A 23980-nucleotide genomic window follows, 5' to 3' on the forward strand; every position below is an offset into this window, starting at 1 on the left:
ATATACCACATTTTCTTTATTCATCTGTTGGTGGACATTTAGGTTATATCCATATCTTGGTTATTTGGAATAATGCTGCAATGAACATTGGAGTGTATGTGTCTCTTCAATATACTAATCTGAATTTCTTTACATAAAGACCTAGAAGTGGGATTGCTGGATCATATAATAGTTCTATTTTTAATTTTTTGAGGAACATTCATTCTGTTTTCCATTGCTATAAACTTGTCTTTTAGAAAACTGCTTTTGCTGCATTCCATGAGTTTTCATGTGTTGTGCTTCCATTTTTGTTTGTCTCAAGATATTTTTTTGCTTTTCTTTTGATGTCTTCTTTGATCCATATGTTGTGCAGGAGTATGTTGTTTAATTTTCACAAATTTGTGAATTTTCCAATTTTCCTCCTGTGATTGATTTCTAGTTTCTCAGCATGGTGGTGAGAGAAGATACTTGATATGATTTCAATCTTAAATTTGTTAAGACTTGTTTTGTGGCCTAACACATATGATCTAGCTTAGAGAATGTACTGTGTTGCACTTGAGAAGAATGTGTATTCTGCTGCTGTTGGGTAAAATGTTCTTTATGTGTCTGTCAGGTCCATTCGGTCTGTAGTGTTGTTCAAGTCCACTGTTGCCTTATTGATTCTCTGTCCGGATGATCTATCCATTGTTGAAAGTGGGGTATTGAAGTTCCTTACTATTATTGTATTGCTGTGTATTTCTCTCTTCATTTCTGTTAATATTTGCTTCATACGTTTAGGTGCTCCTATGTTGGGTACATACACAGTTACGATTGTTATGCCCTCTTGATGAATTGACCCGTTTATCATTATATAATGACCTTCTTTGTCTCCTGTGACAGTTTTTGACTTAAAGTCTATTTTGTCTGCTATAAGTATAGCCACCCCTCCTCTCTTCTGGTTACCGTTTGTGTAGAATATCTTTATCCATTTCTTTGCTTTCAGCCTATGTGTGTCCGTAAAGCTAAAGTCAGTCCCTTATAGGCACATATAGTTGGGCCTTGTTTTTAAAATCCATTCAGCCATTCTATTCTTTTGGCTGGAGAATTTAATCCATTTGCATTTAAAGTAATTGTTGATAGGTTAAGACTTACTATTGTCATTTTATTAATTATTTTCTGACTATTTGATAGTTCTTTTGTTTCTTCCTCTCTTGCTGTCTTCCTTTGTGATTTGATTTGTTTTTCTGGTGGTATGCTTTTATTCCTTTCTCTATCTTTTGTTCAAATACTACAGATTTTCCCTTTGTGATTTCCATGAAGCTTATCTAAAACATCTTATAGTTATAACTGTCTTTTTAAAGCTGATAACGTTTATTTTTTAATAGAAATAATTTATAAACTGTAGAGAAAATCCTCAAATATTTTAAACTCCCCCTCTTCCTTATTAAAGGCGTCAAAGAGGTCTGTGTGATGGCTGGTTGGTCATCCAAGCTGGAATTGGGAGGCCCCAGGCTCTCAGATAGACCAGGATAGCTGGAACTGTCTAATACCTCTTGAGTAGATATGTATAAGCCTAGATATTAGCTAACTGCTAGTCTTCATCTCCATCTTCATCTTAAAAAGGATGTCTCATCTTTGCTCCAAATCATGTGAGTTTTGCCCTTGATTAAAAGATGTGTCACTAGAGTCTATACAGTAGTTGCTCCATTTCTTGCCAACCTTAAAAGCTCTTCCTAAAGAAGGCAGATTCTTATTCAAGATGGCAAACTGAGGATATATGTTTCTCTTTTCATTGCTTCATTAAACTAATAGCCAACAAATAATTTAAAAAATCAAATAAATAAAAGTAAAGAGACTTCCCTGGTGGTGCAGTGGTTAAGAATCCACCTGCCAGTGCAGGGGACACGGGTTCAAGCCCTGGTCCTGGAAGATCCCACATGCTGTGGAGCAACTAAGCCCGTGCATCACAACTACTGAGTCTGCACTCTAGAGCCCGTGAGTCACAACTACTGAGCCTACGTGCCACAACTAGTGAAGCCCACATGTCTAGAGCCCGTGCTCCACAACAAGAGAAGCCGCCGCAATGAGAAACCCGTGCACCACAACGAAGAGTAGCCCCCGCTCGCCGCAACTAGAGAAAGCCCGTGCCCAGCAATGAAGACCCAATGCAGCCGTAAATAAATAAATAAATTAATTAATTAAAAAAAATAGATAAGCAACAAGCATATGTAAAAAAAAAAAAAGTAAAGATAATGGAATGGAGGTATCAATAGATGAGATATTTTAATTACTATTGCAAGTTGGGAAAGATAAGAGAGGAGGAATTTGCAACCCAAACTTACCCAAACTTACTATTGCAAGTTGGGAAAATGCAGTGAAAGAGGGAGTGTTCTGCCATGGCAAACTCCCAAAAGTTGTGACCTTGTTAGCAGGTAGAGAAGGGGGTGCTGAAGCACAGTGTTTACTTAAAAGTCTGCCTATAAAAGCCTGTGCCCACTGGCTTCCCATTCCCTCTCTTATGTCTCCATTTGAGAGCAGGTAGCTGTAATTTACGTCCTGAATAAAAACTGAGAGGTTTTTTTCCCTAAAGAATTTGAGCATGCAAGGAAAACGGGGGGCTACTAACATGTGTGTCAATGCTTTTCAGTTATGTTTTTCTTCTTTTTCTTTTTTTAAAATTTTAATTGGAATATAATTGCTTTACAATATTGTGTTAGTTTCTACTGTACAGCAAAGTGAATCAGCTATATGTATACATATATCCCCTCATTTTTGGATTTCATTCTCATTTAGGTCACCACAGAGCATTGAGTAGAGTTCCTTGTGCTATACTGTTAGGTTCTCATGAGTTATCTATTTTATACATAGTATCAGTAGAGTATATATGTCTATCCCATCTCCCAATTCATCTCCCTGCCCTGCTTTCCCCCCTTGGTGTCCATACATTTGTTCTCTACCTCTGTGTCTTTATTTCTGCCTTGCAAACCGGTTCATCTGTACCATTTTTCTAGATTCCACATATATGCGTTAATATACGATATTTGTCTTTCTCTGACTTAACTTCACATTGCATGACAGTCTCTAGGTCCATCCACATCTCTACAAATGACCCAATTTCGTTCCTTTCTATGGCTGAGTAATCAGTTATGTTTTTCATCCTTCCTTCTAAAATCTTGTTAATGGATAAACTCTGCTATATATACACAGAGATTTTACTCAGTCCTCCCATTCAAGAGAAAACTAGTGGTAAAATTATTTCGAAGTTATACTTTTATAGCCAGACAAAATATGAATCATTGTCAACAAAAACGAAGACTTTTCAGACATTCAGTGGCTCAGACATTTTTCTTACGCACTATTTCTGGAGAAGTTATTTGTGGATGTCCTAGAAGGAAATGGATATGAGAAGCATGCAGGCAGAATATGCGGGATATAAGGGAGACTGAAACTCTGGATTAACCAAGAGTGTTTAGAAACTCTGTGGGGAAAAAAATAATCTACATCCTAAAGCCAAGGTCCAAATTTGAAGCAAACAAACAAACAAAAATGCTGATGATTTTTGAGGAATGAATAGCCTGTGAGAAGGAAGAAGCCATTAGATCTAAACTTCAGGATCATTTGGACGTGAGAGAAGGAATTGCAATCCCAGGACATTGCTTGGCCCTGTAGTGATCAATATTACATAGACATAACAATATAAGTGTTCCTTATTTGTTTTCAATTTTTAAAATCAACATGTATACAAAACACAGATTTAAACATCGTGGAGATGGGCGTTGGTTAGGTCTGCTGCCTTGGTCAGCCCTTAGCAAGAAGTCCCTTGGGCAGCAGCAGAACTCTTGTGGGTTCTTAAAAAGAAGAAATCTGACCAGGACGGATAGTAAGTCTGTGTGACAGTCATGGGGAAGTTTCTTTGTCTTGTAGGGAAGGGGCTGGAGTTAGGATATTAATGATGTGCTTCTGGCATTAGCAGGAAATAGAAGCCTGAGTGGGAGGAGATTCAAGACTCCCCTGATCTGGTGTGACCCTCATCCGTGTTTTGAGAGATAAGAAAGGCCCTGGGGAGCTGGGTTCTCTCTCCCTTCTGCTGTATACTTTGCCCCAATAGCTGGACCGTACTCTTTATCAGAGACAAGAAAATGTTTGCTATCACAATGAATACATGTCTGAGTATTTTATGTCTGCTGATCTATTAACCAATGGGGTATGTGATTCCTCACAATAAAAGTTTCAGGTCAAAAATTAAACATCATTAAGTTACAGTTGTCCTTTTAAGAAATGTACTCGTTACACAAATAATACTTGTTCGTTATAAAATTGGAAAATATGTGTAGAGGAAAAGAAATATTCACTATAATCTAGTCTTGTAGGCTCAGTTGTTTCCACTGTTGTTTGCTGATCATTATTATACAGAGAGCTTGTTAAGAATCCACACTTCTGGTCTCTAATCCAGAACTACTGAGTCGAAGTTCCCAAGTGTGAAGCCTGAGAATCTGTGTTTTAGAAATTCTGGTGCAGCAAGTTCATTGATTTTGTAGATTCTACCACTTTCTCTGTTTGCAAGTAATTTTATTTATTTTTATAAAAATTTGGGCTAATATTGTATATTACAACAGAACCCCAATCCCAGTTAAGCAAAAAGAGTTTACTGGCTCCTGAAACTTCTAAGGTTGGTTCTGACTTGGAGAACTACTCAATCCAGGACATCTGCCACCTTTGCCATCTTTAATTTTTTTTGGAAGTTAAGGCCCTTCTCTCCCTTAACGACTCCAGGAAGAAAAAGTTCAGGTGTCAAGGGAATGAGGAACTTAAATTTGGTCTGATTCACTTGTTTGGCCTACGTGGTTTGGAGTCAGCACCGCTTGAAACACGTGGAGTTGTTTTCCTATGAGAAAGGGAAATTCTGTTAGTGGAAGAAGGAGGGGATGGACATGGGCTAATCAGACAAAAACCACCTTTATGCAGCACACTGCACACTACACTACACAGGTTCTGCTTCCTGCTGCTTCCACCTAATATGTACTCATCACTTTTTCATGTCATCAAGTATTCTTTGAAAATTGGATATCTGATTACCACTTAATATTCTACTTAATACTAACACTGTATTAGTTATCTATTGCTGCAATACAAATTACCTCAGAATTTAGCAGCTTAAAACAACAAATTTATTATCTCACACAGTGTCTGAATCTCAGGAACCTTTGAGTGGCTTAGCTGGGTAGTTCTGGCCCAGGGTCTGTCATGAGGTTGCAGTCAAGCTGTCAGCTGGAGCTGCAGCTCTTGAAAACTTGACTGGGATTGGAGACTCCTCTTCCAAGCTCACTCACATGGCCATCGGTTGTAGAGTGATCTAAAAGAGGAGAGAGAAAAGAGGGGAGGGGAGAGAGACAGAGAGACAGAGACAGGGAGACAGATAATGCACCCTTACCTGAACTCTCCCTCTTTCTCTGTCTCACTCTCCCAGATCACTGGTTCCTGCTTTCTGGCATCACCTCTCAGATAAACTCCTTGCACCAAGTGTTTAACTCAAGGTCTGATTTCAAGAGAATACTAAATAAATCAGCAGGGTTTTATAATTATGTAGCAATCATCTTGTTGAATTAACTGTGAAGTCCCAGAAAAGACCAAGGATTCTTTGCTATTCTATGAAATATGTGGGACATTGTATACATTCTTTGTCTTACTATGCTTTTGGATTAAGAACCATCATTTCCTCATTTCCTTTACTTAACACACTACAACAGGCTACGTAATAGATGCTAATAGAAAACATTACTTCCCAGATAGGAGTTTTCTAAGCTATGTGTTTCAAAATTCACAAGGGTTTTCCTCCAAGAAAAAGAAAGTAGCTTAGATCCGCCATATGTAGCATCTTCTCTCTTGAGAAATCAAGGCCTCTAGGTCCTTTGGCAGGCAAGGTCATTAGGGAATGAGATACCGCCATTTAAACAAGAAGGGTTTACCCTGGCTGCGGTCCTCATTGGCCCAGACCTAGAACATGCCAAAGCTACTACTCAGGACAATTTCCAGCTTGCCGATGTGTCAACAAAGTACAAAGAACAATCTGACGTCTCCTGGGCTGACCATGTATCAACCCTTACAAGTTTACGTAGAATCCAATTGCTTGAGGAGTGACTTTAGAACAAATCTCAGTTACCCTGGGCATATGGGAGAAGGGGAGGGAAGACATCTGTTCCATCAATGCCTTTCATCCTCTTTGTACATGTCTTTACAAATTATGGCTGTACCTCACTTTATGCAATAGAAATCTACGTGAAAAAATTGTGAGTTCATCAACATGTTACCACTGTTTAAAGTCATTATGCTTATCTCTAAACGCAAATTGTACACATTAATTATGCACAGATTTTTGTATGTAAAAATTTTTTAAAAATCACTATAAAAATGGAGGAGAAGGAAGAGGATGTCCATTTACTCGTGCAGAGACGGGATAGTTTCAGATTTAGATTTTATCCTCATTAAAATTCTCAACATTCAGAAAGGATGCTAGCCAGTCACCCAGAACAGCTGTCAGTTAAAATATTTGTGTCAGAACTAAACTGAAAATACAATTGCCAAGGGACTTGGTAGAACTGTAGTTATAAATTTACTGTGACTCAACGTATATTGAAAGGTTAAGGTGAAATGCATATACAAACGCTAATTTTTAAGCGCTGAACATTTTGGTGAAGTGAGAAATCTATCATGTAAGGAACCCCTCTAACTTCTGCTTGGATTTTTAAAATATTGGATTACATGGTGAGTCACTGTTAGTACCTCTATTACTGAAATGAATTCACATAATTTTAGCTAAAAGCAAAAAAACCTTGGGAGTCTAGCATTAGAGTAGGCAAGGGAAGATACAGTTTTTAAAATGTATATATTTATTTATTTATTTGACTGTGCTGGGTCTTAGTTGCTGCACGAGGGATCTTCGTTGCCACATGTGGGATCTTTGTTGTGGTGTGCAGGATCTTTTAGTTGGCAGCATGCGGGATCTAGATCCTTGACTAGGGGTCGAACCTGGGCCCCCTGCATTGGGAGTGTGGAGTTGTACCGCTGGACCACCAGGGAAGTCCCAAAGATACGGTTTTTTTTTTTTTTTTTTTTGCATGGCTGATCAAAATTTATTTGTGTGTGTGTGTGTTTACATCTTTATTGGAGTATAATTGCTTTATAATGTTGTGTCAGTTCCTGCTGTATAACAGAGTGAATCAGCTATACATATACACATATCCCAATATCCCCTCCCTCTTGCGTCTCCCTCCCACCCCTCTAGGTGGTCACAAAGCACTGAGCTGATCTCCCTGTGCTATGCGGCTGCTTCCCACTAGCTATAGGTTTTACATTTGGTAGTGTATATATGTCCACGCCACTCTCTCACTTTGTCCCAGCTTCCCCTTCCCCCTCCCCATATCCTCAAGTCCATTCTCTATGTCTGCATCTTTATTCCTGTCCTGCCCCTAGAGTCTGTCATACTGTATGCTAACACATATATATGGAATCCAAAGATACATTTTTTTTTTTTGAAGTACAGTCTTAAAGAAATTTCTCAGACTTTTCTTTACTACTTTCAAGGAGTATCTGAAGACCCCAGATTAAGGCTCACTGGTTTAGATCACTTTTCTATTTCTTGGAAGTCTCTCTGGGTCATTTGGTGCCAATCAAGGCTAGGGCCCTGGTAATTCAAAATTATCACCCTTCCAATGCCTATCTTATAACCTAAGATCATAAAATAGTCTCAGAGAGAGGGCCCTGACCATTGGGAGATGAGTTCATAGTTGAGTCCATGCTGGAGGTAACTCTTTACCAGCGGATTCTGCAGAGAAAATGTTTGATTAGCGTTTTTAGACTGAAGTTCCCCTTTGAGGTCAGAGTTGGCCTGTCTGCTGCTCCTGCCTATGCTGGGGCCTGATCATAAGCCGGCAGTAGGTCATAAGGAAGCTTTACTTCAAGGCTGAGACAGATAAATTTTAGTCTTTCCGCTTTTACACTCTCCCTGCCCCCATCTTCCCATGCTCCCACCCGCACCTCCAGCCCCACCATGTACACACCACACACATATTTGGGCCTCTCTCCAGTAGAGGGAAGTAAGACATCAGAAGAGCCCTGAATGCAGTCCTCAGCTTCTTTCTCTCTCAACACACACACACTCACACTGTTTGTCCTTAGGATCAGGAATGGACCGAGGACATCGTTTGCTAAGCCCATGTCTACAAAGCGCTTTCTCATTTTTGACATCTAATGATTCCAGATGTGGGTTATACCTTGGAAAGAGCTAAATATTAGAACAAATGTGCTCCCTTCCTTTTCTGATCTTTTCTTTCTCATTGAAAGGGCTAAATGTTGAATTCACAATTTTTATTTTTTAAAAATATATCTTTATTGGAGTATAATTGCGTCACAATACTCGTTAGTTTCTGTTGCACAGCAAAGGGATTCAGCCATATGCATACACATGTCCCCATATCCCTTCCCCCTTGATCCTCCCGTCCACCCTCCCTATCCCACCCCTCTAGGTCATCACAAAGCACAAACTCTGCAGGCCAGAAGGAAGTGGCAGGATATACTTAAAGTGATGAAAGAGAAAAACCTACAACCAAGGTTACTCTACCCAGCAAGGATCTCACTCAGATTCGATGGAGAAGTCAAAAGCTTTTCAGACAAGCAAAAGCTAAGAGAATTCAGCACCACCAAACCAGCTTTACAACAAACACTAAAGAAACTTCTCTAAGTGGGAAACACAATTTTTAGCGTGAAGCCAAGGTTATCTTTCTCTAGAACAAACACTCAGATTTTTAAGTAGTTGGCCTTGGTCCTTAAAATTTGAGTTTTCTTTCCTTCCAATCCTCCCTTTAAAAAGTATCCATAAGAAAGATGTTTTTTGCATTTTGGGTAAATTTAGGACAATAATAATTCAAAAAACGTGTGACTGTATCTTGGTCAATAGGGCAGCAGCTGGAATTCCAGCATAAAACTCCTCAGGGGGGCAGATGCCATCTTGTTTCAGCAGCTTTTGTTTTGTTTTGTTAGCTCTATGGCTGTTGACAAAGAATCAGTTGCTGTAATTTGATATTGAATAATTTTCAGGGTTAATTTTCTTCCTCTTGTCTCTCACTTTTTTTTTTTTTTTAAGTTTGAAGTCATTGTAGGAGGATTATTAGATACATCGTCCCAGTGAGGACGCCGCCGTCCCAGGGATTCTGCTTCCATCCCAAGGACAGCTCTGCTGCACTGTGCCTGTCACTTTCAGTGCTCTTCCTACTGACCCTGAGTCCCCTATGTTCCAAGGTTAAATGCTTGAGAAAGAACGTGATAAAACAACCTAGAGAAACTTAAAGTTTTGAGCTCTCTGTTCTCTGGCCTTGGACCCAGTTCCCCTGTAGGATCTTGAGTTTAGCGGGCCTCAGAATTGCCGAAGACGTGAAGCTAACCGGCCTTTGCTTTCTCCTTCTCAGAAGAGTCTTCTTTCCCCAGGTTCCTGACCCTCTAGCTTTCTCCAGGAATCTGAAGTTCAGTGACCGATCACAGCTTAATTAATGATAGTAGTAAGCAGCACTGAGTATCTCTGGTGTTGAGCGCACGCACTCGCTATGTTAGATACTGTCTCATTTAATCCTCAAGGAAACAGTGCAGATTATTATGTTAATTTATGGATGATGAGGCTGAGGTTCTGTGAGGTTCAATGGCTTGTCTAAGATCATTCAGCCATTAGAGCCTGGATTTGACTCCAGACTTTGAAGTGTGTTCCCTGCAGGACACTGTGAGAATGATCACATTTCTCGGGGGCTGCAGGACAAGTACCCGCATGCAGCATAATTAAGAGTTGACTGAGATACCGCCTTTGATCCAGGCTGTGCCATCACTTAGGTGTGTGACTGGGCAAGTCTCCTAACTCTTAGAACACCAGCGTCCTCCTCTACAAGGTGAGGGGTTCAGCCACATCTCAGGCCCCTGCTGTGCCAAGGCTCTGGTGTCCCCCAAGTCTAGACACAGGAAGGAAGGAGGCATTGCATCAGTAAGCTCCTGGCCAAGGCGAGGATTAAGTAGTGGAGGGAAGGCTGACCAGGTTTTCCTGCATTCTTGAAGGCTTAGATGCAGGCTGGACTCGGATAACCTGCTCATGTAGATGAATGATGTGTGCCTGACGCAGGCTGGGGACAAGTCTGAGCGAATCTCCAGGGATCGTTGTCCTTTGGGCTCTAGTCAGTGGAGTGAGAGCTGGAGGCCCTGTTCTGAGCCCATGTCCTTCTCCTCCCCTTTAGTGCACCTGGCCTTGACCTGAGGTCCCCAGAGGCCTCTGTACCCCTCATGTGGGAGTCGACAATGCCAGGGGCAGGGTGTAGGTGGGGAAGGAAGGAACTGATTGGGATCTGGGCTCCACCCAAATGGATTCCCCTACTTGCCATTGGGAGCCAGAGCCTTCTGCTACCTGGAACCTCATGTTCCTGTGCTAATAAGGTCCTCTTCCCACTCTTCCCAGCGCTCCTGGCAGTGCAAGGGACTTACCTGTACCTAAGCTTTCTTTTTTTTAAATTAATTTATTTTTATTTTTGGCTGCTCTGGGTCTTTGTTGCTAGGCGTGGGCTTTCTCTAGTTGCAACGAGCGGGGGCTACTCTTTGTTGCAGTGCATGGGCTTCTCATTGCGGTGGCTTCTCTTGTTGCGGAGCATGGGCTCTAGGTGCATGGGCTTCAGTAGTTGTGGCCCACGGGCTCAGTAGCTGTGGCTCATGGGATCTAGAGCGCACGCTCAGTAGTTGTGGCTCACAGGCTTAGTTGCTCCGCGGCATGTGGGATCTTCCCGGCCCAGGGCTCGAACCCATGTCCCCTGCATTGGCAGGGAGATTCTTAACCACTGCGCCACCAGGGAAGTCCTGTACCTAAGCTTTCTGCATCCATCCATATAACTCACCAAGAAGAACTCTTTCCCAAAGCCTGTATCCCATGCCTACAGGTTGCTCTCTGAACACCCAAGTAACAATAAAACTGTTACCAAACTAGGTTCATTTGCCCGATGTGCAACAAGCCAGACATTGAGATGCTGAGGTTTGCAGCAGAGAAAGGGTTTATTCATGAGACAGCCAAGTGGGAAAACGGGAAAACAAATCTCAAATCGGCCTCCCTGAAGGCGAGGAGCTTGGGATATTCATGGGATAAAGCTGAGGTGTGGGGAGTGTGAGGGAAGGTGATTGGAAATAAGAAAAGGTTGAGGTAATCATTGTCCTGTGCAGGTGCAACTAAGCTACAGGCTTTTCTCATGGGCTACATGTTCAGAAAACGGTGGTGTTAGCACCTTCTGAGGGTGAGTTTTGGGCCCTCTGATGTCAAAAGGTCATGGAACGGAGGCTCGTGAATGCCCAGTTGGAGGGTTGGTGGTCTTAACCAGTCCTAACTGGCTCGAGCTCAAATTGGACACAGTTGATTCCAAGTTCCTGAAGAACAACTTGGGCAAACAAACGTCTTATTGTTTTGGCTATGTAACACTTGGAGTGTTTTGCAAGTTTTTTGTAGCGACAGCTAAAGCGAGCTTGGTCAGTGAAGGCAGGTTACAGGTTTAATGGATTCTAACTGATAATTACCCTCCATTTCAAAGCTACCATTTGTTGAAGGTCTAAGTCCCAGGCATTTTAATAGCAGCCTTAGGTACGTTATCTAACTTGACTTATTCCTCACCACCCTGTGAGTCAACTATCGTTACCCCATTTGCTTCTGAGAAAACTGTTGCTCAGCTACCCAGCTAGTAAAAGGCAAACGGTTTTCCTGATTGAAAGAAAAACATTGCCTTCCCAAGGCTATTTATCATGACCTTGCTTTCTTAGCTAAAAGTTAAAACACACATTCTGATCAGATACAGTGTACACCGGGACCCTCTCATAGAATATCTGAGGTCATTATTGTCCCAGATGAACTGGGAGACGTGTTCATACTCGTAATTCACACTGACCTCTTGTCCCATCTCCCACACGCCCCAGTTCGGTGGGTGGGTACCAACCAGTCATTAGGAAGGAAACAACATGATGAAATAAGTCATCCCAGTCAGGCTGCTGTGTTGGTTGTGTTTTGTTTTCCTCTGTGGGGTGAACAGGGGAGGGCCTCAAATCATGGAGTAGCTCGAGAATTTTTTTGGTTTTCCTGTTACTGTTTTTAGGTGGAATGTCAGCATATGTGAATGCTAATTTGACAGACACTCTTTCTTTTCCTCTTTCTTCCTGAGCAAGGACCCAAAGGCCCAATTTTCCAGCAGATTCAAAGCCTACCTCTGTCTGCACTCTTCCTAGTACAGCACCATGTGGTTGCCTGTTCACTTCTTCTCTTTAATAATAGACTTTGAAGGTGACTAACCCGAAAGAAACCTCCAGTTGGTGCGGTTTCTGGCTGAGAGGGTTTTCTGATTCCTCTGAAATCACACACCAGGTGGGCATCCACTTGCTCTAGGAGTGAGTAAAGTGAGTCCTGGGCTTAAGGAGAGCTGGTGAGCTTCCCAGCTGGGGAGGAGATGATAGACCCAGGGATGCTGGGACCTCTCCACCCCCACTTAGTTATCTTTTGGTTTATACCCGAGGCAGGTGGCCCAGGCCCTGAGGTGTCTTAAAGTAATAGCTTGATGGTCTGCTCACCAAGACCGCCGTCCCTGGACTGACTCCTGGTCTCTTACCGCTGCAGGCTGAGACCTGTGCCCCTCCACTTCCCGTGTTCAGCTCTGACCCCTGGGCTCCTGCTTCTGCTCTGCGGCCTGAGGAAGAGGAAGCATGGGAAAAGGAAGGGTGATGCCCTGGAGGAAACAGAAGCTCTGCAGAGTCTAGGGGCTTAGATGACTGGCTCAGCAGTTCTCACTGAGGTAGGGAGTGGACATTCTGAGGGTAGATCCTGGATCTTAAATATTTGGGAATCTGAGGGTAGAAGAAAGGGTGCGGGAGAAAAGAAGAAATCCATCAGACCCATAGGATCTGGTAAAAGAGGTCCCAGCACTGCAATTAGGGGACCAGTGTCCCAGACCTAGTGAAGGGGGTGAGGAGGGTGACCATGAGGCTGCCCTCACGTCAGATGAAAGACTTTTTATTTTATACCAAGTTACTAACTATAGATTTGTTAATCTTCCACTGCACAAAATACTCGAATTTTCTGTCATCTTTGCTGTTTGCTCATTTCTGGGCACCTTTTAACATGGTTGGAAGAAAGGGTGTGAACATATCATAGCCCCCATGCCCAGGCATATTTAATCTTAATAAACCACCAAGACCAAACTCATGGTGGGCACAGGCAACTTTGCCTTTGGTCAAGTCTCTGAAGCTGAGTTTCCTCCTAGGAAAGTGTGGGAGAAAATACCCGCCTCATCTTTCACATACAGCTGTTGTGAGGATTCAGTGGGTTAACAGATTGTTCATTTATGTTTTTTTCAACAGATATTTACCAAAAGCCTACTCTGTGTCTACCCTCCTCCAGAGTTTGGGGGTTCTCAGTGAACAAGATAGACGAGGACTCTGATGTCAAACCACTTACATTCCATAATGCATCTGTGGTTTTCAATATTTTTTTAAAAAAATTTAAAAGTTAGGTGCAATTATAACCATACCTGGCAGTCCACTATGTAAAATAAATAAAAAGGAATTAAGAGCAGGGACTTCTTCCAGCGCCGGTTTCCGGTGAACTTTGGGAGTACTGTTTGAGAACTACTTCTAGAAATTTCTTCACATGCACTTAGCGTGTGAGAACGCAGTGACTCCCGATTTGGCAAATACTGTGTGTGTAGGTCCACCCAGACCCCCTATGCTGGCTAAGACGAGCAGCAGGGCCCGCAGGGCAAAGGGAGGGAGTAATCATCGGTGAGAGCTAGTGAGAGCCGCAGCCAAAGGAAAGGCTGCCCGTGGCTATTGTGGCTTCGGCAGAGGGATGTTGCTGCTGCCAGACTGAAGCCTGGTCGGAAGGGGCTCTATCGCTGCATCCTCCCTCCGTCAGTCTCCTGCCAATGCGCTTCACGGGTGGAATCCATCCAGAAGCTGGAGGCAAGGAACCCCTCCTCATGCAGGCACAGAGCAGGGTGGGGCGAACGGAGAACGCCTGTGACAGTGCCCTGTGGTGTGCCCTGCGTGTGCAAGGTGCTGCAGATACGAAACAGGCGAGCCGTGGCCCCGTTCTAGAATGCAAGTCAGTCACTCCAGGGGAGCGTGATGAAGACTAGTGCTGGCTTAGAATCACGGCCTAGATGAAGATCAAATGACAGCTCAAAAAGAGTCTAGAAGTGGGAATCCTTACACATAATATGGCTTCTACGCAACAGTGGCCTCTGAACCAAAAACCTGATATTGATATGCGATACTGTTCTTGTCTTTTTTTTTTTTCTGACAGGGTCCTCTCAGGGAGATGCAGACAGTGAGCCTTAGATACTCAGCAACCTGGTCTCCTGGTCAGTAAAAACTGCTGTACTAATAGCATTAAAAGGTGTCTTCAATAACGTAGTCGTAAGGAGGAGGGGCATCCCCCCACTGCACCCCACCCATGTGCCACAGCAGCTCATGACGTCCTGTCGGCTCAGAGCAGCTGCAGCTGTGCAACACGTGATAAACCATGAAGCAAGGTAGTACATGGCATCTGCTACTTAAATTGTGGAACCTAAGCCGCAGCTCAGTGGGTTTGGCACACATGGGGTGGCCGTGTGTGTGTGTGTGGTGTGGTGTGGTATGAGATTTTGAACACTGAAAACGAAGATAAACTATGTGGTTGTATGGATTCCCTCCTGCATTAGATGATTCCCTTCTCATCTCAGTGCATCTCCATCATGATGGGAGTAGATGTGGAGGTGGGTGAGGTAGGGCTCCTGTCACCCCACCCAAGCACTGGTTGCCCCTGTCCTGCAGTGACTGTCAGAAGGCAGATGCCAAGAAGCCCAGGGGATCTGCCAGTTCCCTGACCCCCTGTGGGAGCACCTGCCCGGCAAGAGTGGACAAGAAGTTTCATCCTAAATATTGTTGCCCATTCTCAAATTGAAACTCCACTGGTTTCAATTGCTATATTTAAAAAGGATAACCAACAAGGACCTACTGTAGAGCACAAGGAACTCTGCTCAATGTTATGTGGCAGCCTGGATGGGAGGGGAGTCTGGGGGAGAGTGGATACATGGATATGCATGGCTGAGTCCCTTTGCTGTGCACCTGAAACTATCACAGCATTGTTAATCGGATATACTCCAATAGAAGATAAAAAGTTAAAAAAAAAAAACTCCACTGGGATTGTTAGGAAAAATTGAAATAAATTCTCAAACAGAGGGATGAAAAGAATTGTTTTTCGTCAGAAAAGATTTGTTGATTTTTTTAAATGCCAGCAAACTTGTGGCCAAAGCATCCAAAAAAGACTCCGAGAGTCCATGATTCTGACGTGATTTTTGTAAGAATTTGAAACTAAGTCATTTCGTTGCGATAGGAAGGTGGTTAACTGCCCCTCTCTAAGAGTCAGCTCTTTAAGGAAAAGGGAGCTCACACCTATTTTGGCAACATCCCTCCGTGCCTGAGACCCTGGGAAGGTGGGGAGGTTTCAATGAACTTTGTTGGCTCCCTTTGCAAAGCAAAACTGGACAGGGATGGCGTTTGCAAGTTCCTTTCTGAACAGCAAGTAAGACAAAAAGATCAGAAAGTTCAGTTTGGAACACAGACTGTTCTAGTCTGACTTTGTTCTCAGAAGCTGCTGTGTTTCTGTTCACCTGACTGTGCTTTTTAAACGTGCACAAGAGAAAAGTGATCCAGCTGGGAGTGGGGAGGGGAAAGGAGCCCCAGGAGGTGGCAACAGTGTACACGCAGTTCAGCAGCTGAGCCAGCACGGCCAGGAGCATGAAGGGTGGCGGCGTGGGTTCTCGGGGCAGATGAAGCCTCTGCTCAGCTTCCGTCCCGGCTGCTCCGTGTGAGGAGAGCTGTGGTTCCTCCTTGTCACTAGGGACGTGACAGGAACGAGGTGCTTTGTGTTTCCGAGGAAAGAGTTCAGTGAACCCATCTGCAGTTTGTCTTCTGAGGTTCCTTATCAAGTAGTCAGAGGCGGCATGCTGAGAGTATGAGGCTTGCTGATTGTCTTTCTGTGACTGTGTAAATGGTACAAGTTTTCTGAAAACTGGAGGTTTAAAGGGCCGGTTTTATTAATGGAAAAACTGGCTGGAAGAATGCTTTTGGGGTTAAATGCCAAAACACAGCTTCCTTCTCTTTTCCCCATTGAATGGAGTTGACCCATTTAGGTACTGAGAGTTGAAAAATGAGCCATTTGAAACTGCAGCTGGGCCTGCCAGAGAGGGAGGTGGCTGGGAGCCCCTGGCTCTGGGTGCAGCAGCTGGGGGAGGGGGAGGGGGAGAAGCAGGGCACTAGCATCTTCCTGCCCAGATTTTCTTCACATGGTAGTCCCACCGTTAGCACAGAGGAGGGAATACCCTCCCCGCCTTCCTGTTTCTCTCCACACACATCCACACCATTGATGCTGCTTCATGATCCATGATGCCTGGACGCTGCTCCACCATTAGTGTGTGCCTTGGGCAAGTTACAGAACTTCCTGTAAAAGGGAAGTCATAATAGTCTTTAGGCATTCTGAGGATTCCTTGAGACAATGCATTGAAAGCTCTTAGAACTGTGTAGAAAACAGTAGGTTCTCAGCAAATGCCGATAGAAATCAGGGCTCCTTCTGCTGCTAAGCCCTTTTGATTTCCCCGAGGCCCTTTGATCACTGGCTTGAGGGTGAGGCGATCCTGGGTACAAACAGCTAACTGGGAAGTGGAGAAGAAGAATTTGTCAACAGAATCCTCTCCTTTCTGGAAGCTGGTGAGAAGGTCAGTGACAACAGCTGATTAGGAGACCATAGTAAGCATTGAGGATGTAGTGATAAGGGACCCTTGTTTCAATGTATGCTGTTGATCGTGCCACACAGAGGTGGTACTTAGGCCCACAGATCTGTAGAGGATGATAGGTAAGCAAGAAGTTACCTAGATGCAGAGAGAAGTACATTTAATGAATAGCAGTGGACAGTGAGGGAATAGCTATAGAAGGTTAGGATTAGCACCCAAAATCGTGACTTGAGAAGACTTCATTTTGGCTTGACCTGAGGCTGTAGAAATGACTTTACTTCCCCCAGGAGAACTGGGAACTGAACAGAGTGAAACTGGGAAGAGTTGCAGGACTTTGTAGGGAGAGTTTTGAGATGGAAAGGGTTAAGGCCAGAGACCAGGCAGAGGAAATCATTGCTGTCACTTTCACCATCAATAGCAAATATTTGCTGACTCTCTAGACAATTTTTGTCTCATAAGCAACACACTCATGGACTTTGAAACCAAACTGTTTACATGGAACAACCCTACTTGTATAATGTGTTTAATTTTTCAGATCATAGTGAAAGCTTTTATATTCTAAGTGACTGACTGAGGGGATATGCATGATGAATCTGCACCGAAGAGAAAGGCGTAGGAGAAATAGGGTAAAGGTTACAATGTTAGTGAGGTCCTGGCCCCCCAACATGAAATTCTCCTTTAGCCCCTATGGCAAAGATAGTGCAGTGTGTTCACCAAACTGTATACATTCAATTCCTGAGCAAACAAGAAAATCACATTTCCCACCAGGTGCTCTTGCATCTAGCTGGGACCCCAAGACTAGTTCTGGACAATAGAATATTAGTAGAAGTGATACAGCCACTCACGTTTCCTAGATCTTCTGCTCTTCTTTTTCCTTTCCAGGAGGCAGAGCCACAGATGGAAGGAGCCTGGATCCCTGAGTTAAAGCTTAGAAGAAATCCACCTGGGAGAGCCACCCAGTGAACATCAGAATGTGAGTGGACTAGAAATAAAACAGCTGTGGCTTGATGAAGTTTTAGGGTTGGTTGTTGTAGAAGCTAGTGTTAATGATCCTCAGACAGCCAAAATAACCAATATTGGAATCCTATTATTAGAGTAACCATGGTGTTTTGGAGCAATAATAATTTCTTTTGCCTTAAGATTTTGGGAGGTTCCTGTTAAAGTGCGAATATAGAAGTATAATATATTAAGTGATTGAAATTCACGATATTTGCTGCAGTCAGAGACACATGGAAAGGCACAGATTTGTTCATTTATTTATTCAGTGTTGAACAGGTGCCTACTATGTGCTAGGCAATGGCTAGATGCTAGAGGTACTAACAGTTTTTCTGATTGGTCGTTTGTGAAGGGCTTGTTTATTGGGATAGAGATTTTTTAGATCTAAGTGAGAAACATCCACTCTCTGGGATGTCTCCTTCCTAGTTTTTGTTCCTCAGTCACACCCAGGAAGGGCAAGGGAAGAGTTCCAAACTATGAGCATCTGAGCTTACCCTTTGTGGCACAAGTGGAGACAACTCCCTGGTAGAGAGGCCCTGGCCTGGGAGCAGGGAGGACAGGAAATTCTTGTGCACCCAAGTCGGTAGGAGAGGACTCATTTATGTTAAGATAGGCAAGATAGGAGCCGGGAGGACTTATAGGGAGCTTGGGATTCCTTGGAATTAGAATCTGTTAGAAGGTCTTGATGTCTAAAAATGATCATTGGTATTAAAATAAGCAAACAAAAGCAGTGCGATTCTTTTCCACCTATAGATATATGTCCTCTGGAATTCTTTCTGCTTTCTTAGTATGGTGGAGATTCTGAATAATGGGGTGAGGGGCTGAAGCAGAATTCTAAAATATCATGTGAGCAAATTCCATATTTATAGAAAGAGATAAAAAAATCACCTAAGCATTGACATTTGTTTCACTTTTACGCATGAAGTCCTCCTTAAGAGAAGGATGAGTAGCCTTCTCTTAGTTATCAGAGATGAGACTCGAATGAGCTGATATCCTGAGAAAGGGGACAGAACGTTTTGTATCTGATGATACAAGCCCTTATCCAAGCCCTTTGCTTGGTATGCAGAGTTCCCGGAGAAGGGGAGACCAATTACATAAAGAGATCAGGCCTTCCTATGAGGAAGAAATGGGAATGCCCTGGACCTGCTAAAGGTAGATTAGAGAAACCTTTAGGCTGAACTGGAGTCTGCTGACAGGGAAGGACAGCATGGACCCTAAAGCAGACCTTACCAGGAGGACAAGGGATCCAAGACTCAGTGCAGGGGTCTAAGGATTTTGGGTAAAGGCTGGTTTCAGGGCAGAGTGTGTTGAAGGCAGGAACCCCTCCTAGATGACACATTCACTCTGGCATGATTTCAAGCCTTTGCAGAAAAAGTGGCTAAGCATCCAAGGGTGGAAGAGCTGAAACCTTGGAACTATAACCCAGAGCAGGGACAAGCAATCATTAGCTAGAGCAGGGCCAAGAGTGACAGTGGTACTAGGCGGCTGATGACAGCGTCCAGTTCCCTCTCTCCCTCTTTCATCATTGGATTCTTAGACACTCCTTGTGCTCTTGGACAGTAAGTGGTGTGTATTGTGAAACTGTGAGAGGGGGAGCAAGCATTGCTTGAGAAGACGTTGCAGACATGAAGGGTATGTGAAACTTGGAACAATTAAGTAAGAAAAAATCATCGTCATATTTTCACTCACAATAGTTTGCAGGAGGTCATATAGACCATGTCAGCCTTCAGTATATCTAAATGAAGAATGGGATGGAAGTCGAGCCCCTAAATACACACATGAAAGGAATATAGGATTCGTAGCTGTGGTGAAACAGATAATTTCATGGGCACAGAATTTGTGGCTGCCTTTTGAGCCTCATCTGGCCTGAACATGTGACCAAGATGAATAATACATTAGCAGAACAATGAGATCTGTTCACATATCCAAGCTAGTTTTGAGTTCTGCAGAAACAGAAATCAAACTATCATCATTGCAGTACTGACTTAAAGGAGAACAGCAATTCATTTAAAACAGGTTCTTCAAAACTGGTTAACATACAGACTTCTTTTATTTTTTTATTTTTTTATTTTTTATTATTTTTTTTTAATTTATTTATTTATTTTTGGCAGTGTTGGGTCGTCGTTTCTGTGCGAGGGCTTTCTCTAGTTGCGGCGAGCGGGGTCCACTCTTCATCGCGGTGCGCGGTGCACGGGCCTTTCACTGTCTCGGCCTCTCCCGTTGCGGAGCACAGGCTCCAGACGCGCAGGCTCAGTAGTTGTGGCTCACGGGCCCAGTTGCTCCGCGGCATGTGGGATCTTCCCAGACCAGGGCTCGAACCCGTGTTCCCTGCATTGGCAGGCAGGTTCTCAACCACGAGCGCCACCAGGGAAGCCCCAGACTTCTTTTAAGGAAAATATTTTACAGATTTCCACCACTGACAAATTATCTTTACTATAATGATCTGGTCTTTCTCCCTTTCTTTCCTTTCTTTTCTTCTTTTATCTTGTGCTTGGGTCTCATTGAGATTGTTAAATCTTGAGTTTCTGTTTTTTTAAATCCAATTTGGAAAAATTTCAACTGTTATCTATTCCAATATTTTCTTCTATCACCCCTCCACCCCAGTTAATCCAATAACATGAAATTAGGTTGCTTGAAGTTGTTGCACAGCTCACTGACACTCTGTTTTATTTTTTTCAGTTTTCCCCCTTTCCCAGGGATTACTGTCCTGCACAACCTGGTGTCCGATGTCTGAAAATCATTGTTTTATATATTTTTACCCTGTGTTTTAGTAGTTTCCGGCAGGAGGGTACTGGTGCTGGCTACTCCATCTTGGCTGGAAGGTGCATGAACCATCAAGAGCCACTTTCAAAACCTCTCTCAAAAAAAGGAAACCTTTCTCTCCCAGAAGCCTTCAGAAACCTTCCTCTCCCAGAAACCTTCCTCTCCCAGAAGCTTTCTCCTTCAGGTTCATTAATCATTCATGGTCATGTGTTCACCCCCGTAACTCTTGTGGCACGTGACTAGTTCTGTGCATACTGCTCACACAGTCTAGCTGCTTCCAACCCTCCCTGGCCGCCAAAGTCCTGCCCTAGAGAAGCACAGTCTCATCACAGACCCTGTGAGAATTTTGTGCACGGGGAAAAGCCTGGCTACTTGAAGGGTACCCGTGGGACCAGCAGTATGGGTACCACCTGGAAGTCTGCTAGAAATGCAGAATGTCAGGCCCTACCCCAGCCCACTCAATCAGAATCTGTACTTTCATAAGATACCTGCATGATTCATGTGCACATGAAAGTTTGAAAAGTGCTGTGGTTAGATCTCGGCGTCCTTTGTGACTTCTCAGAGTCCTCTCCAGGGTAGTTGTTCTTTAACCCAACAGCAGGTGACCTGGGCAGTTTTGATCATTCCAGTGAGGTGTGTCTAACCATGTTAGCAACATTATGGCTGTTGTTAAGGTTGTGTTGTCAGCAAACGTGTCTTCCTCAAACCCTTCACAACTTGGATTCACAACTTGGAGTCATGCAGGAGGACTTACCTCTGAAGATCCCAGGAGCCTGGCTGCATTGGATAGGCACAGGCTAGACATGAATAGCCCGGGGGTGTGGCCTCGAATGCCAGAGGCACTGCACTTTGCTGTTCCACTGGGGTTAAATCAGGTGGCTATAAATCATGATGTCTTTGTGATCGATACTTTCAGGATCTTCACAGATAATATACTTCTTCCTGTAACAGCTTAGGAATGTAGGCATTATCTTAGAGAATGATGATAGTGATGGGTCCAAAATTTGATTTTCAGCTTTCTCATTTATTAGTTGTAAGATATTGGGCAAGAAGACTGATGTCTCTAGCCCTCACTTTTTTGTAAATTGAAGGGATTAGACTGCTATTAAAGGACTCATATCCCATTAAAACAAACCAACCAACCAACTCCAGCCAGGCAGAGTTAGAGCGATACTCTCTTTACAACAGCTGTAAAGCTTGACTGTGCTCATGCAGAAGACACTTTGTATCAATTTATGAAAACTGCCCAATTAGACCATGAAAATGATAAACATAGACTGACAGAGACAGAGAAAGGACTTTGAAAGACTACTAAGATTATCCTTCCAGAAGCATCTAAGTGATAATCACAAAGGTCACTGTGACCTGGTGAGACAGGCTGTAACTATGAGCCTGACTCACGTGCTCAAAGTCCAGATGCCTCACAGGGACACTTTGCTTACAGAAACAGAAAGGAACATATCATGTACTTCTGCTTCTGCAGGTGGTGAGGCCCTAGCTAGACAAATATGAGCTTCGCTGGTTCAGCGATTGTGGGTTGATATGTGATCAAGCAAAACCTGTCAATTAAAAGCACCAGAAACTTCTTCTTTTTTATTTATTTATTTTTTTTTGAAACTTCTTCTTTTTTAAAAAAAATTAATTGCAAAATATTTCAAAAATACAGAAAATAATAGATACTAACAAATACTAACATTTGGTCCTATTTCCTTTAGATCCTTTTCTCTATTAATTCAGATTTAATTAATTTCTCTATTAATTAATTACACCTACAGTTAGTCACACCCATTCCTATGTTCACTCTAAAACCGTGATTTTGAAGTTCTCTCCTTTTAAAAGTAGAGATTGTAATTTGATAACGGTTACTCTTACATTAAAAAGAAACATACTCTAAAAAGTCAAAAATTGATATGTCTACACTATTTCTGAACAAAATAATGACTTTAGAATTCTTTAATTTAAATCACCTTTACCTTCTTCTATTTTTCAAGTATCTTAGTTTTACTTCATTTAAATTCCTCTCTTCAGTAGTCATTATTATTGTTGTTATTTCAAATAGTGAATGAATATTTACCAAAGTATCAATATTTACCAAGTTCTTTGATCCATACTGGTTTTTGCTCTCCACTCATTCCTTTTCTGTTACGTTTCCTCTTTCTAAAGTACATTCTTTAGTAGTTCTTTCAGGGACTGTTTGAAAACACACACGCTCAAACTTTTTCTCTCCTCTTGAATGACATTAGCAGATATTTTTCCTCAGCACTTTCTGTTATTTTGTGGTCTTTGTTTTTTCCTGTTGAGAAGTCTGCTTTAGTCTAATTGTAACTTTGTAGGTAATCTGGTTTTTTTTTGTTCTGAATACTAAAATTTTCTTATTATCAATGGTGTTCTGCAGTCTTACCCGGGTGAATCTAAGTGTGGCTTAATTTTTACTTGTTTAGCTTAATATTCATTGTGATTCTTAAATCTGAACATTTAAGTCTTTCATTGATTCTGGAAAATTCTTATTGACTATTGCCTCTCCCCCAGTAATTCTTTTCCTTCTTTTGTGACTTCTAGACATTGTCTGAACTCCTGTATCTCAGTAGTTAATTTTGTATGCTTCCTGGAGAATACGGATTCTATCCAGTACAGACTCCCACTAATTGCTATCCCCAAGCTTCAGATGTTTTCGTATATGTAATATATGTACCTCTTCTCATTTCGTTACCTCAGTTTAACTTAGGTATCAAGACACAGGTTTTGGTGTGAAAGTCAAGTTCATATCTGTGTTCCATTTTTACTAGGTGTTATTTCTTTTTAATTTTTAAAAATTTGTTCATTATTATTTTTTTTTTTGCTGTACGCGGGCCTCTCACTGTTGTGGCCTCTCCTGCTGCAGAGCACAGGCTCCGGACGCGCAGGCTCAACGGCCATGGCTCACTGGCCTAGCCGCTCCGCGGCATGTGGGATCTTCCCGGACCGGGGCAGGAACCTGCGTCCCCTGCATCGGCAGGCAGACTCTCAACCACTGCGCCACCAGGGAAGCCCTAGGTGTTATTTAACAATTTCCAAACCTCAGTTTTAGATTTGAACAGAGGTGCTCAGTGGAGATAAAAAGTATGCACTTCTTAACGTTGTTGTGAGGCTAACGTAAGATAACATGCGTAGTACTTAGGCTGGTGCCTGGCATAGGTAAGTGTTTAATAAAATGGAATAATCAAAAAATTGTCATCATATCACCTGCTCAGGGTAAATCCTTACACCTGTGTTTGGTGTCCATCTCCTCTGCAATTTGCAATATTCTCTTTTTCTCTAGTATTTTCAGCTTCTTCACCTCTACTAGATCCCACCTCGCAGACTATAAAAATACCCAGGTTTCTTTACTTCCAAAATAACGAGTTCTATCTCCATCCTGAGATCTCCCTCCAGTTACCACCCTTTTATCTTCCTTTCTCCGAAAGGGC

Source organism: Phocoena sinus, chromosome 3 (genome assembly GCF_008692025.1).
Source record: "Phocoena sinus isolate mPhoSin1 chromosome 3, mPhoSin1.pri, whole genome shotgun sequence".
Lineage (NCBI taxonomy): Eukaryota > Metazoa > Chordata > Mammalia > Artiodactyla > Phocoenidae > Phocoena > Phocoena sinus.